Here is a 14,240-nt window from a genome sequence, read left to right on the forward strand (position 1 = left end):
ACATGCATGAACAGTTGTGTAATAGACACGTGTTTATTCATACGATATTAGATTCGGATGTAACATTATTTTTCATACTTGTTCTCTCTTTTATATATGTTTGCTATTTCATGTTCCCCACATATATGTATATTTTTTATTTTTATATGTGACTGAAATTCCCACCTGATACTGATATTTCCACCGAAACTGCCCCGTTATGGAAAACAAAATTTTTAACAGTCGTAGCGAAATGCATTCCATTAAGTAGTAAAATAGTGTGATCGCATTTTGATTAGTTTACTTCGAGATCTTCGTGGGAGTCTCACTGTTAAATCAAATGGTTCAAATGGCTCTGAGCTCTATGGGACTTAACATCTGTGGTCATCAGTCCCCTAGATCAGGCTCGTCCAGACTGTGCCCCCTGGGGCGCTAGCGCCCGCGATCGCCCGCGGACAGCGCCCCGGGCGAATTCGTATGTTGCTGCAGTGGCCGAGCCGTGCCGTTTAGCTGGCCGTGCGGACCGCCCGTTTTCCCTTCGGGCAGAGGACGTCTCACAAGTGCTTCACCTAGAGCTAGCTGATTGACCTACAGTGCCATATCCACCTGAAGGACCGCTTTCTTATGTGTAAAACTTTGGATGACTTTTACAGCTGTCTTCCACGAGAGAAATATCCTCTTTTGCACTAGCACGCGGCCAAACTTCTCTCAATGTTTGGTTCCACATATATTTGTGAGCGCTTTTTCTCTCTTTTGAAGCTTGCTAAAACTAAGAACCGTTCATTCCTTGGCGATAAAAATTTGACCAATTCTTTGGGGTTAGCAGTCTCACGGAATATTGTACCAGGCCTAGACAAAATCGTTTCCTCGAAAAAGAAAAACGTGTAAAATATTAATTGTCTTCTTTAACAATGTTGACTGTAAGAATTGAAGAGCTTTATAACCTTAACTCTATTTTAATAAGTTTTCAAACGTTGTCAGTTAAAATTATTACGTACAAAACAGCAAACTAAGGATCCGATTTCTAACCTCTGAAAAGGGATACAAAAAATTGTAGCACGAATTATAACAAAAAATACTTATTGTAACTACTAACAGTAAGAATGAGACTCTATATCCCTTACATAAAATTAATTCTAAAATAGAATATTTAGTTTACGTTAGATCTGACCACGGGACAGTCCAGTGCAGAGCGGTGCTGTGCGGTCTCTCTCTCTCTTTCTCTCTCTGTCTCTCTCTCTCTCTCTTTCTCTCTCTGTCTCTCTCTCTCTTTCGCTCCTATGGCGACACTCGCGACACAAGGTCGCGGACGAGGCGCTCAGCTACACTGTCTTGTGTCCGCGGGGCGCGGGCGCGCCTTCCGGGCACAATTCTTGGATGAGCCTGCCCTAGAACTTAGAACTACTTAAACCTAACTAACCTAAGGACATCACACACATCCATGCCCGAGGCAGGATTCGAACCTGCGACCGTAGCGGTCGCGCGGTTCCAGACTGACACACCGGCCGGCTGTTGTTAAATCCCAGGCAACCGACGCATCCGGTGCAGGACGAACGGCACTTCAAATACTTGCAAACTAAAATTAAAATTGATGTTCAGTAAAGTTCTCATTTAATTCACAATTTCTTGCAATAAAGAGGAAAAAAAATCGGCAGGGACGCGCCTCACCTGGACACTTGGTCGCAGTAGCGCTTGAGCAGGGCTGCCAGCTGTGAGTCGGTGGGGCAGTAGCAGGTGCGGGACCTCAGCTTCGCCGCGGACACCTCCAGCTCCTGCGGAAACACAGCACGGCACAGCTGCAGTCGAGGCCGGGACAGGAATTCATTCTCGTGAGGCGCTTCTTTTGGAGAAAAACGACATTCCACTTGAGGAGACTATGATTGACTTATTATACTGTTGTTTTTTCTTTTGACACACTCACAACCGATTTCGGCCTAGAAAGGCTACCTTCTGATCCTAGAATAAAGAAAACAAAAGCTAACATTAAGACATAAAACAAGTACAAATACATAAATATCGTTCATGCCTATGGGCGATATTTGGTAAATGCATAAACCTGTGTTCACCAAATGCCGTTCATAGATGTGAACCATATGTATGCTAATAGTACTTTACCTAGCTCACAAGTCGGCCTATTGAAAAGGTTTGTAATTGTTTGAGGCCTTAAATAACCTTTCGTTTTCTCTATTATAGCATCTAAAGACAACCATTTTAGTGCGAAATCGGTTATGATTGCGTTAAAAATGAAAAATGCCGTATGTTATTAATTTTGGGCCGACAGAGAAAACTACCACGATCAAAAACTGTTTCTTTGCTTCAACATTAAGAAAAAACAAAAGTCTATGCACATAAATAGATGTGTGCACGCATGTGTGTGTGAATGTGTTCTAATATAGGTCCGGGTTACGAGGGGCAACACCTATTTATGGAAGTGTGGCCGAGAAAGTGGTAACATATAGTCTCGACACTGCAATGTCTGGCGCAGTTTCAACTTATCTGGGTATAGTTAAGGAATACTACACGGTAAAATATACACTTGGGTTAAAATGTTAAAATAATCGAAAACGAGCGATATCAGTATGGAATCCGTAGGTTTTTGTGTTGCCACTATGATTGGTGACACTCCTGACGAGATTACACTCTTTCTGGTAGGATATGCGTGGGACAGTGTAACAAAAGCAGCACTGGAATTTAAATAAGAGGGCTTGCTGAAAAGTAATGCCTCCGAATTTTTTATGTGAAAACTTTGCTCCGTGAATATCAGGGGAAACATTGAAAAAATGTCGTTTTTCTAAACAGTGTAACTCAAAAAATAAGATTTGTAAGCCCATATAACGCTTACCATCTTTTTAAAACACCTTTTGGAAACATTTTTATGTATGAAACACAGCTTTAGCTCTCACACTTTTTTAATTGTATTTTTATTGAAAGTGAAGTAAACCATACTAATTATTTATGTACATAATAGGTACGCGTTACTCAAAGTACAAACAAAGTAGAAGGCTTATGTTTTTCCTGTAAATTCTTTATACTGTTATCTTTAAAGCATACTATTGAAAAGATGGTGCTGTCGTAAATTGAAGTTGAAAAAAACTTTAAGCATGATTATCAAAAATTTGGTAATAAATTCAGGATTTTTCTTTAAAAAAAAGCATTTTATTTTCAAAGTTAAGTCACAAGAGCACTCTCCTTTTTAGTTAAGCATGTTTTAAGACAGCATACAAAATTTCAGCTCTCTATGTTTAATAGATTTTGGACAAACTGTACTAGAACATTAAATAATTTAACTTTCCGGAAATTCAAGTTAAAGTTAAAACTTGCTTTTTCTATTAAACTTGTATGACACTAATGCATCCTAGGTCCATATTCATCTTTTTTCCCGTGTTGTTCCTCTTCCCTTCTCTTTTTAAAATTTCTTCTTCTTATTATCGCTTTTTTGGTGGCTTGCAATACTGATTTTTCTGCTTTTAAGAGTCGCCTTCGGTCAATGTCTATTAGAGCTTTATGCATATTGAGTCCACCAGGTACTCCCATCAGTTCTATAACAATAAGCCCTGACACTGCACCGACATGAAACATAGAACAGCATCTAGCACACCTATTTTCAAGGTACTTAGTCCTACTACAACAGTTTTTGGTATCCATTCCCATATAAAACTGTTGGTACTTTCATTTGGATTTTCAGTCCTACCATGTAAGCATTTCTCTAATAAACTTGTGACACGAAGATACCTATATGTAGGCTTTATAACTTCATTATAGCAAATGGCAAAGAATGTTTATGGTCGTAGGTTTCATCTTGAGTAACAGTCCTCCGATAGCCACACCATGAATCACTTCCAGGTGGGCAGAGTGCATGACATGGGTTGTCATCTGTGAAGGATGTATGAAAGAAGCTAGCCCATACTGACTTTTTCATTCCCTCAAGGTCAATTTTATTTTGTCTGATGGCTTGTCCATAATAATACTGCAACTTGTCTATTTCTTCGTCTGTAAGCCAACCACGTCCATTACTGCACTTAACATAAGCTAATTTCTTTCCCTTCAAATTCCTCTTCAAGTTCCTCAGTCTTGTGTCTGACCTTTTCTGGGTATGTCCAGCACATTCCATTTTTTAAATTTTTGTGTCAGTATAAGGTTTGGATTCACAAACTTTTTGGTATCCTTTTGAGTCTCCATCTCCTAGGTAAGATGTATACATCACAACACATTTCTCCACTGACCTGTGAAATATCTTCACAGCACCTTCAGTTTCCATCCCTCCACTATAACCACAAAAATTATGATTTTCAGTTCCACTAGTACACCACGACAGTATTTGGTAATACATACACATCAATGACTTTACCATTGTCCAAGGAGGTAGCTGTCCTTACACCATTTAGGAAACTAGGACCTCGTCGTTGCCAGGATGCATCAAGGGCTGTATTGCTGTCATTCATGTCTACACTTTCCTGAACAGCATTTTTGATGCTATCATTTGCTACTTATTATTAACTCTGTAGAATAATTTTGTTGTACCTGTCAAACCTTTTAGGGAGAGATAAGTCCGTAAGAGGATAGAAAATATTTGTGCACTTCTGTACTCTTCGCCTATACATCTCATAGCTTAAGCAAGTTTAATATTTGTGTTATACACTCTCTGTTTAGTTACGCCACAAGTATAACCACATTCGCTTAAATCACAAAAATTACAAACAATTCTTAATTTTAATTTTGATGCGCAATCTCTTCTAGTACGTATCTCCTCAGCTACCACCACATTACTATTGCCGTATCCCTTACACTGTAAAGGTTTATTAATTAGTTCAGATAGAGCAGAGAGTTCAACAATAATACAACCTGAATCGGTAGTTGGCGTCTCTATATTATCAGCAGTAATACTGTCAAGCTCATTCACCAAATAGCTTCGAAGCATTTTGAGTTCTTGAAGCTGATTCAAGTGTTGTATTACGTTGTATTTCAGTATTAGCAGAGCGAATCCATTTGGTGAACCGATTTCCATAAAATTTACATTGTTTAACACCGAAGTTCTTAATTCTTCCCGTTGCTTTCAAGTGGAATATGAAACTCACTCACACAATGAAATATTCGCGCCAACACAACAACAAACAATGACTAAACTCTCTGTATAAAGAGAAGATAAGCAAATGTAAAGCTTTGCCAGGTTAGCCAACTTAAGGGTCTAAGAGTCATAAAAGCGAAACAAATGAGAGCAAAACTTTATTTTTTACAGAGCTGACTATGTACCATGGGGACGTCGGGGTTTGTGCAGCCATTTTTAAATTCCTCTCATTTTGGTACTTTCTGTAGTTCATTTTCCTGGAAGTAAACTTTTTCTCGTTCAGAAAATTACAGAGAATTTTTTAAAGACAAAAATTAAAAAATTGATTTTTTGACAGTTATTAACGTACAAGTTCTCTTAAAAAAAACATAATTAACATTTTACATATTTATCCTCCATGTCTATATATTTTCAGTCCTTTGCCTCTAGAGAGCTCCCAATCGTCGCGTGTAACATCGCGGTGTGTAATGTAATTACGTCGGCGTATGAGGAACAGCGTGCTGTAATCGAGTAGTGAATTCGAATAGTTCGTCCACCCATGGAGCACCTTTCAGCATTACAGTGCTAGACCACACACTAACGCTGCGACATCTGCAACAACCAGACGACTTTTTTTGGTGGGTCACTATCATCGACCATCCTCCATACAGCCCCGACTTGGCCCCACACGATTTTCAACTGTATACAAACCTTCTAGAACTTCACTTTGATAGTGATGAACTGGTGCAGGCGGAGGTGAGTTTGTGGCTCCGTCAACAAACTCAGACATTCTACAGTGATTGTAATAACATACTGCTCTCAAATTTGGAGAAATGTGTTCGTCGTCAGGGTGACTAGGTTGAGAAATAAATATGTAGACATGAAGAATAAACATTTAGAACGTTAATAACGCTTGTTTTATATAAAAAGCTTTAAGAGCTTCCAGATAAAAAATTCGGAGGCATTTTTTTCATCAGGCCCTCATAAATGAAATGTGTAAGTATTTTGTCAAACACGGGCCGTGAATCTGTGGCTTACCGATGCAAGAAAATAATCTGATTCACATGAGATGAATAAACTGGTATTTTGCAAGTTATAGAGCAATTAGTTGTATAAAATTTCGGGCACACTGCCGGATGTCTGCAAGTTGCTGTCATGATATTTCTGCCTACGGTCTTCTGGCCATCTTCAGGTGAATACTGGCAGGAAAGGCACTGAGCTTTGGTATTTAAGACCCCGCCGATACATGCGTGGTATGTCCAGTTAGCGTTACGCATGCTCTGTTTGTCTGCAAGTTTTTGCGCTCATCGAGGCCTTCCGTGGTGAAAGCTGGCTTCATCGATGTCATATCTATTATCTTCGCATGGTAAAAGACGCCGGTTAGCAGAACACGAAGCTTTTCTATAACAGGATTACATGTAGAATTTAACTGGGTCTCGATTAATAAGGGACTCAGACAGTCGTATTTCCACTGATTCATTGATGATGGAGCTCCAAAAGTTTGACGTCTGGGCTCCCAATTTTCGCTTGGGCGTATTTAATTGAGTGAACAGTGGAAATACAGTGTTCAGCGATGGCGGCCTCAGTGTCTTTCTTGTCAGTATTCACCCGAAGATTGCCAGAAAACTCTGCGCCGAAATATCGTAGCAGCAAGTCGCACCCATCCGGCAGTTCACCCGAAATTTTATGGAACAATCTGTACGCCAGGAAAGTTTTAAATCTCATACAGAGCAGTTATACTTCCGAATTTGACGTAACTGCACAGATTGCGTTAGCAAGGTACTACCGAATACACTGAAATTATACCGTCTGTTCACTCCGAAAATAAGGAGAACACCTTTAAAAATATCGGATTTCTTTGAGCGAATATTCGGTAAGAAAAGCAAGAGCTGCAACATCCGTCTCCAGAGCAGATGAGGTATCACACAGCAGACTCATAGACCACCACAGCAGTACAAGGACAATCGTAGTGGTGTAAGACAGGGCGTTAAAAATACTCGGACGAGCCTCATTATTGTGACCACGTCGGAGCTGTGACGTCCACACCGCGTAGCTCGTGAGACGTTGCGTTGTGATGACCGGCGAACGACATTTTTCACTGCTTTTAGGCGTAAGGGAAGACATTTATCGGGGATACGGAAAGTGTCGGTATCAGTCAAGGCTGATTCGGGAGAATCGTGGTTTCAGCGCCGTGTACCCTTCGCTGTTTGTTCGTGGTATGAAGGACGTTCACATATCCAGTGGCAGTCTGCCCAAAAAGAAGCAATCTATCGTCGCAAGCCTTTAAAAATAAATGGGAAAGACAGAAGAGAGGAATGAGAGCTCTCAGTACATTTTACACAGTTGTGCAAGTGACATGGTATTGAAAATTTACTATGAAACTATATTACAACACAATGCAGAAAGAGTTGATGATTTACAAGGCGACCTTACGGTCGCGGAAACTGAGTTCAGGATGAGACTTCGCAAGGTAGGAGTATACCTCACGCACAAAAGTTGTAAAGCGCAATAGCCATAAGATTCCAAGAAAAAGGGTGAGAGGTGGCATGCCTTTACGATGCACACAGTGACTTGCCCCCTCTCATATTTATATCTTACTCTGAGTAATTCGATTTGGGGACGTATAGGCGAATATGGTCATTGCAAGGCTTGTATTGAGAACCCAGAAGATATGAATATTTTCCTTTCTAATTGCATGCGGTGAAGAGTTGCTATTTTTTCCCACGCTGTGTCTCTTGTCGCCTGTATGGTGCGGAAAGACAGAAATGTTGTGCTGGGGATGAAAGGATTATGCCAACGGGTGTGAGGGAGTTGAGTGGATACTGTCTAGACGCCGACATTGTCATAAATGCGGGGGCGACACGCCCACAGGGGCCTGAAGGAGCAGCTGGGGTTAGAGATTCCGTTACTTCGCAGAAACTTAGTGAAAACACTTTCTGACGTGTTACGCGCGAGGCGTGGTAATGACTTGCATTCCCAGGCAGTTTTGGCCGGCAAATTTCTGCATTTTCTGCAAAATCATAACTGTGATTGGCTTGCTCAGGGGATAGCTCCGTGACGTAGCAAAATCGGTGCAGAAATTGGCGGCAAGTATCTCCATTGGTGGAATAGTAGTGCTTCGGCAATAGAGTGGAATTTTCCGCCGGTTTTCGAGTTGCTGATTCGCACGTTTAACCACGGCCAGTGTCGTGGGGGCGGGAATGTTCTGTGTTTGGCTTGTACGGGTGCTGTTGGTAGAGTCGAGTCTCGCTTTTCGGTCGGAGTAGGGCACAAACATTGAGCTCTCGATGCTCTGGACAGCCTGCCTTCCGTTGGCTGTCTAATATACTCTCGTTTAATAATACCCGTTTGACGTAGTTGCTGAAGTTTCGACTTCAACGTAACTTTCCGAATACAGTTGACAATTGAGCGTTCTGTGAACAAGCGGCCTATGTTGTCCGTCTTGAGCAGTTTTGGCTGAAGTTGACAGTATCGGAGTTACTGTGTGACTTCGCTTGTTAAAATCAATCACTGTACCGTCAGTGATTGTGTAGCGAGCCTTCTTCGTCTCCCTCAGAGGCGCATTTGAATTCCTAGGAAGCCTTTAGTCTGGAACAACAAGACCAAGACAACTTGTTTGGGGCTATGCTCGCAACATTATCAACACGACGGGACGTCAAAGCAACCAGCCATCGCCTCCGGTACGCCAGATCGTGTTCTTGCAGTTAAGAAGACAGCTTGGTAATGTATGTCCGCAGCACCGGCACATTAGGGAATTTTGGTATGTGATAATCAGAGCTCAGCAGTGCGCGCCTATTACCGTCTTTTCTATCGTGGTTCTGTCATGGGTGTTCATTATCTGAATTCTCACTACTGTAGCAGCAATTAATGTTGGGTTGGCTGGGTGTTTCTCTTAAGATTTGAGTTGGAATGAATTGGCTCCACATACCACTTGATCATAAATGTCACAAGCTAGTTTATGGACAACTTCACCTTCACAGCATTTATTTGAGTATCCAGTTTGAAGTATTGTTTAATGTTTCATGTGTTTTTTTTTAGTTTAGTCATAATAAATCAAATTGTTTCTTTGAACAGAACTTCCATTCTGTAGATTGGTAGAGCAACCCTTTCATCTCTCACTATGTTAATGAAACTTTCCTTTATCAAATTAATTTCTATCAAATTAAATTATTGCAGGTGTCAAACTCTTCTCTACTTTACTTGCAGGGTCGATTACAATGAGTTCGCGTTTCTTCTTAATCCATGTGCAACAGCATAAGTCGGAGTTAGAAAAGGGGGAGCTTAGACATCAATTCCATATGAAGGGTCCAGAAGAATTTAGTGTTAAATACACTGCTAACCCTGGCAGCGCGCAAGTGCTCTAAGGTTTTAGGCGAAGCTTTAGCAAGGCTAAAGAAAATCAAGACACGTTCATAGGATTTGTCGACCTGGAAAAAGCGTTCGACAATATAAAATGGTGCAAGCTGTTCAAGATTCTGAAAAATGTAGGGGTAAGCTATAGGGAGAGACGGGTCATATACAATATGTACAACAACCGAGAGGGAATAATAAGAGTGGACATTCAAGAACGAAGTGCTCGTATTAAGAAGGGTGTAAGACAAGGCTGTAGCCTTTCGCCCCTGCTCTTCAATCTGTACATCGAGGAAGCAATAATGGAAAGAAAAGAAAGGTTCAGGAGTGGAATTGAAATACAAGGTGAAAGGATATCAATGAAACGATTCGCTGATGACATTGCTATCCTGATTGAAAGTGAAGAAGAATTAAATGATCTGCAAATACTCTTCTCGGGTTTGCCGCCGGATTGTATTGTGTAACTCGCACAGTATTTCGTCGATGCATCTGCTCGACATCATCAGGTGGTGGTAGCTGCTGTTATCACTGCTGCAAGGTGCTACTGATGATAATCGCACGGCGGCGACGGAATTTATCATGCCGGGAGCAGGCAATACGTGTGCGCGGGAAGACGCTCGTAGTTGGAGGAAAGTGGCGCTCCTGGTGCCCCCTGCTGGGAGCCGCAGAAAGGCCATCCGCGCGTGCGCTGTGGGCAATGACTGTGCTGCCGGACGCTCCTGTGGTTAAAGTCCGAACTAAACCTCAGTTGCGCGTTTCGTCACGTGACGGATCGGAAGTTCTTGTTTCCCTTTTTTTTATTTAATGGCAGCCAGTGCTGGATTCCAGGCGGCGCTTAGTTGAAAACCTGCATCATTGTTGATAAGATTGCCCGCTGTACGGATATGTATGGCCTCCTTGACAACACATTCCCAGAAAGATGACGCTGGGGATAAAATTTCCGTCTGTTCGTACAGCATACGATGTCCCGTGTCCAGGCAATGCTCCGCTACCGCTGATTTATCAGGTTGCCCCAGGCGTGTGTGACGATGGTGTTCGACGCAACGGTCTTGCACGGTTCGGCATGTCTGTTCAATGTAAGATTTTCCACATTGGCATGGGATTTTATACACGCCACGTTTCCTAAGGCCAAGATCGTCTTTGACTGAGCACAATAAATTCCTCAATTTTGCTGGTGGCCGAAATACACACTTGATATCGTGCTTTTTGAGGATTCTTTCTATTCTCGAAGACATGCCGCCAAAATAGGGCAAGAACGCTGTTGCAGTGGGTGCCTCCTCATCTTCATTTACATCGCTGCTTCGAATTTGCTTGGAACGGAATGCATGGCGTGCCTGCCTATTGGAATAGCCATTCTGTTGGAATACCGTTCTCAGGTGTTGTAGCTCACCAGGTAGACTGTCGGCATCTGAGACTACATGTGCTCTATGCACCAAAGAGCGTAGGACACTAGCGCGTTGCGCAGGGTGATGGCAACTTGTCGCCTGCAAATATAGCTCCGTATGAGTTGATTTGCGGTAGACGCTGTGTCCCAGTGTACCATCCGCTTTTCTCCTGACTAAGACATCGAGGAATGGTAAGATGCCATCCTTTTCCACTTCCATGGTGAACTGAATGTTGGGATGGAGCGAGTTCAGATGCCGGAGAAACACAGGTAATGTCTCCATTCTGTGGGGCCACACCACAAAGGTATCGTCTACATACCGCCAGAAACAAAAGCACTGCCGACTGCAGTGCTTTTTCCTTAAAGTCTTCCATAAAATAGTTGGCCACCATGGGAGACAGAGGACTTCCCATGGCAACACCGTCCACTTGTTCAAAATACTGGTCATTGAATAAGAAATAAGTTGAGGTAAGCACATGTTTAAATAATGCCAACATGTCTCTCTCAAACTGGTTGCTGATAAGCTCTAACAAATCCTGCAGAGGTACTTTCGTAAACAAAGATATAACGTCAAAACTAACTAAAATATCCGACGCTTGTAGCTTAAGTGTCTTCAGGCGTCCTATGAAGTCCTCTGAATTCCGGATGTGGTGATCACACTTGCCTATGAGAGGATCCAACTGTGTAGCAAGATGTTTGGCCAGAAAATAAGTGGGATCTCCAATGTTGCTCACAATTGGCCGAAGTGGTGTTCCATCCTTGTGTATCTTGGGTAGGCCGTAGAGTCTTGGGGGGACTGTAGCCTGTTGGCGTAGACTTTTGGTCACTTTAGAAGGAATGGAACTCTTCTTGAGAAGATCTAATGTTTTTCTCTGGATTTTGCGAGTGGGATCCTCTCTTAGCTTGCGATAGGCAGGATCGTCGAGAAGCGCCTCCATCTTGCTGTTGTATTCAACTCGTGAGAGAAGGACGGTGGCGTTCCCCTTGTCGGCAGGTAAAATGACGAGTTCTTTGTCCGCTCTCAAGTCTCGCAGAGCCTTCCTTTCTGCTGAGATGATGTTGAACTTGCTCGGTGGGGCACGTGTTAAAATTCGGCAGGTGTCCCTCCTAATCTCTTCTGCAACGTCACTGGGAAGCTTCAAAATTGCCTGTTCTATGCCAGCTATGACATCTCGGATTGGAGCTGTCCGTGGTGTTGGTGCATAGTTCAAACCTTTCTCGAGCACCGCAACAGCTGCGTCATCCAGAGTTCTGTCCGTGAGATTAAACACGGTGCGCGACGTGGCGCATTCCCTTCTTGCTGTTGGGCCTCGAGATGAGAATACTTCGACATTTGGCGGACCTTGGCCTGTTGTTTTGACCAGTCAGCTAGCGCCCAGGTAGCGCTGTCAATCCAATCTCAGGATAACGTTGAGAGTTTCGAAGAGATCTTCAGATGCAGTGATAGCAATTTTGTGTACAATTCCCATGCCAATGTGGAAAATCTTACATTGGACAGACATGCCGAACCGTGCAAGAACGTTGCGTCGAACACCATCGTCACACACGCCTGGGGCAACCTGATAAATCAGTGGTAGCGGAGCATTGTCTGGACACGGGACATCGTATGCTGTACGAACAGACGGAAATTTTATCCCCAGCGTCATCTTTCTGGTAATGTGTTGTCAAGGAGGCCATACATATCCGTACAGCAGACAATCTTATCAACAATGATGCAGGTTTTCAACTAAGCGCCGCCTGGAATCCAGCACTGGCTGCCATTAAATAAAAAAAAGGGAAACAAGAACTTCCGATCCGTCACGTGACGAAACGCGCAACTGAGGTTTAGTTCGGACTTTAACCACAGGAGCGTCCGGCAGCACAGTCATTGCCCACAGCGCACGCGCGGATGGCCTTTCTGCGGCTCCCAGCAGGGGGCACCAGGAGCGCCGCTTTCCTCCAACTACGAGCGTCTTCCCGCGCACGCGTATTGCCTGCTCCCGGCATGATAAATTCCGTCGCCGCCGTGCGATTATCATCAGTAGCACCTTGCAGCAGTGATAACAGCAGCTACCACCACCTGATGATGTCGAGCAGATGCATCGACGAAATACTGTGCGAGTTACACAATACAATCCGGCGGCAAACCCGAGAAGAGTATTTGCAGCAGATCCGTCGGGGAAGCATGAAAAGTCACAATTAAATGATCTGCTGAACGGAATGAACAGTCTAATGAGTACACAGTATGGTTTGAGAGTAGATCGGAGAAAATCGAACGTAATGAGAAGTAGTAGAAATGAGAACAGCGAGAGGATTGAGGGTCACGAAGTCAATGATGTTAAGGAATAAATAACCAATGACGGACGGAGCAAGGAGGACATCAAAAGTAGACTCGCTATAGCAGAAAAGGCATTTCTGGCCAAGAGAAGTCTACTAATATCAAATACCGGCCTTAATTTGAGGAAGAAATTTCTGAGGATGTACGTCTGGAGTACAGCATTGTATGGTAGTGAAACATGGACTGTGGGAAAACCGGAACAGAAGAGAATCGAAGCATTTGAAATGTGGTGCTATAGACGAATGTAGAAAATTAGGTGGACTGATAAGATAAGGAATGAGGAGGCTCTACGCAGAATCGGAGAGGAAAGGAATATGTGGAAAATACTGATAAGGAGAAGGGACAGGATGATAGGACATCTGCTAAGACATGAGGGAATGACTTCCATGGTACTAGAGGGAGCTGTAGAGGGTAAAAACTGTAGAGGAAGACAGAGATTGGAATACGTCGAGCAAATAATTGAGGACGTAGGTTGCAAGTGCTACTCTGAGATGAAGAGGTTAGCACAGGAAAGGAATTCGTGGCGGGCCGCATCAAACCAGTCAGTAGACTGATGACCAATATATATATATATATATATATATATATATATATATATATATATATATATATATATACCGGTCTATTTATACGTATGGCACCATAGCGAAATGGCTGCGCCTGTAGCAGACTCGCTTGCCACACAGGCGATCCAAATTCGATCCTACCTTCAGGTAACTTGTCATTTCCTTTTTTGATTGTTTCAAAGTTAAAACAACAATTAAATAAATAAATTCGTAAAATATTATCGACAGCAGGTATGGACGGTCGATAGTTCCGCGAGGATATCGACACTTCCTGACCACCTCCCTACTTGTATGTGCAACAGGGCAACAGCTATACTCTGTTCTTGCACGCAGAAACCGGTTACTCAAATTTACAAAGAATATTCTTAATCTCTCCGCAGCTTGTCAAAGTTGCATTAACATATTAAAGAGAATAGTAAGTCATTTCATGAACACAATATAGTTCTCTGTGCAGTCCTAAAGATTGATTGCACACAGACCAGCGCAGAGCTGCGAAACGGCACCAAGAAGGCGCTGACCCGCGCACCAGTGGTAAGAGCGGCCAGCGTCACACGTCCAGGAAGACAGATACAGCGCCCCCTGTCAACGCTGCGCTAACCA

At 42.9% G+C, this 14,240-nt stretch overlaps 1 protein-coding gene across 2 annotated transcripts in view; it reads right to left on the bottom strand.

Annotated features, from left to right (window-relative positions):
• Positions 1-14,240, bottom strand: part of LOC126354537 (leucine-rich repeat-containing protein 51-like) — a 120,309-nt gene that overhangs the window by 31,832 nt on the left and 74,237 nt on the right. The window contains exon 3 of one of the 2 annotated variants that reach the window (XM_050004267.1): positions 1,648-1,751. The gene's annotated coding sequence lies outside the window, so the exon portion shown is untranslated. Of the gene's footprint in view, positions 1-1,442; positions 1,495-1,647; positions 1,752-14,240 lie in introns of those variants that run through there. The other variant, XM_050004268.1, reaches the window with a different exon arrangement.

Source organism: Schistocerca gregaria, chromosome 3 (assembly GCF_023897955.1).
Source record: "Schistocerca gregaria isolate iqSchGreg1 chromosome 3, iqSchGreg1.2, whole genome shotgun sequence".
Lineage (NCBI taxonomy): Eukaryota > Metazoa > Arthropoda > Insecta > Orthoptera > Acrididae > Schistocerca > Schistocerca gregaria.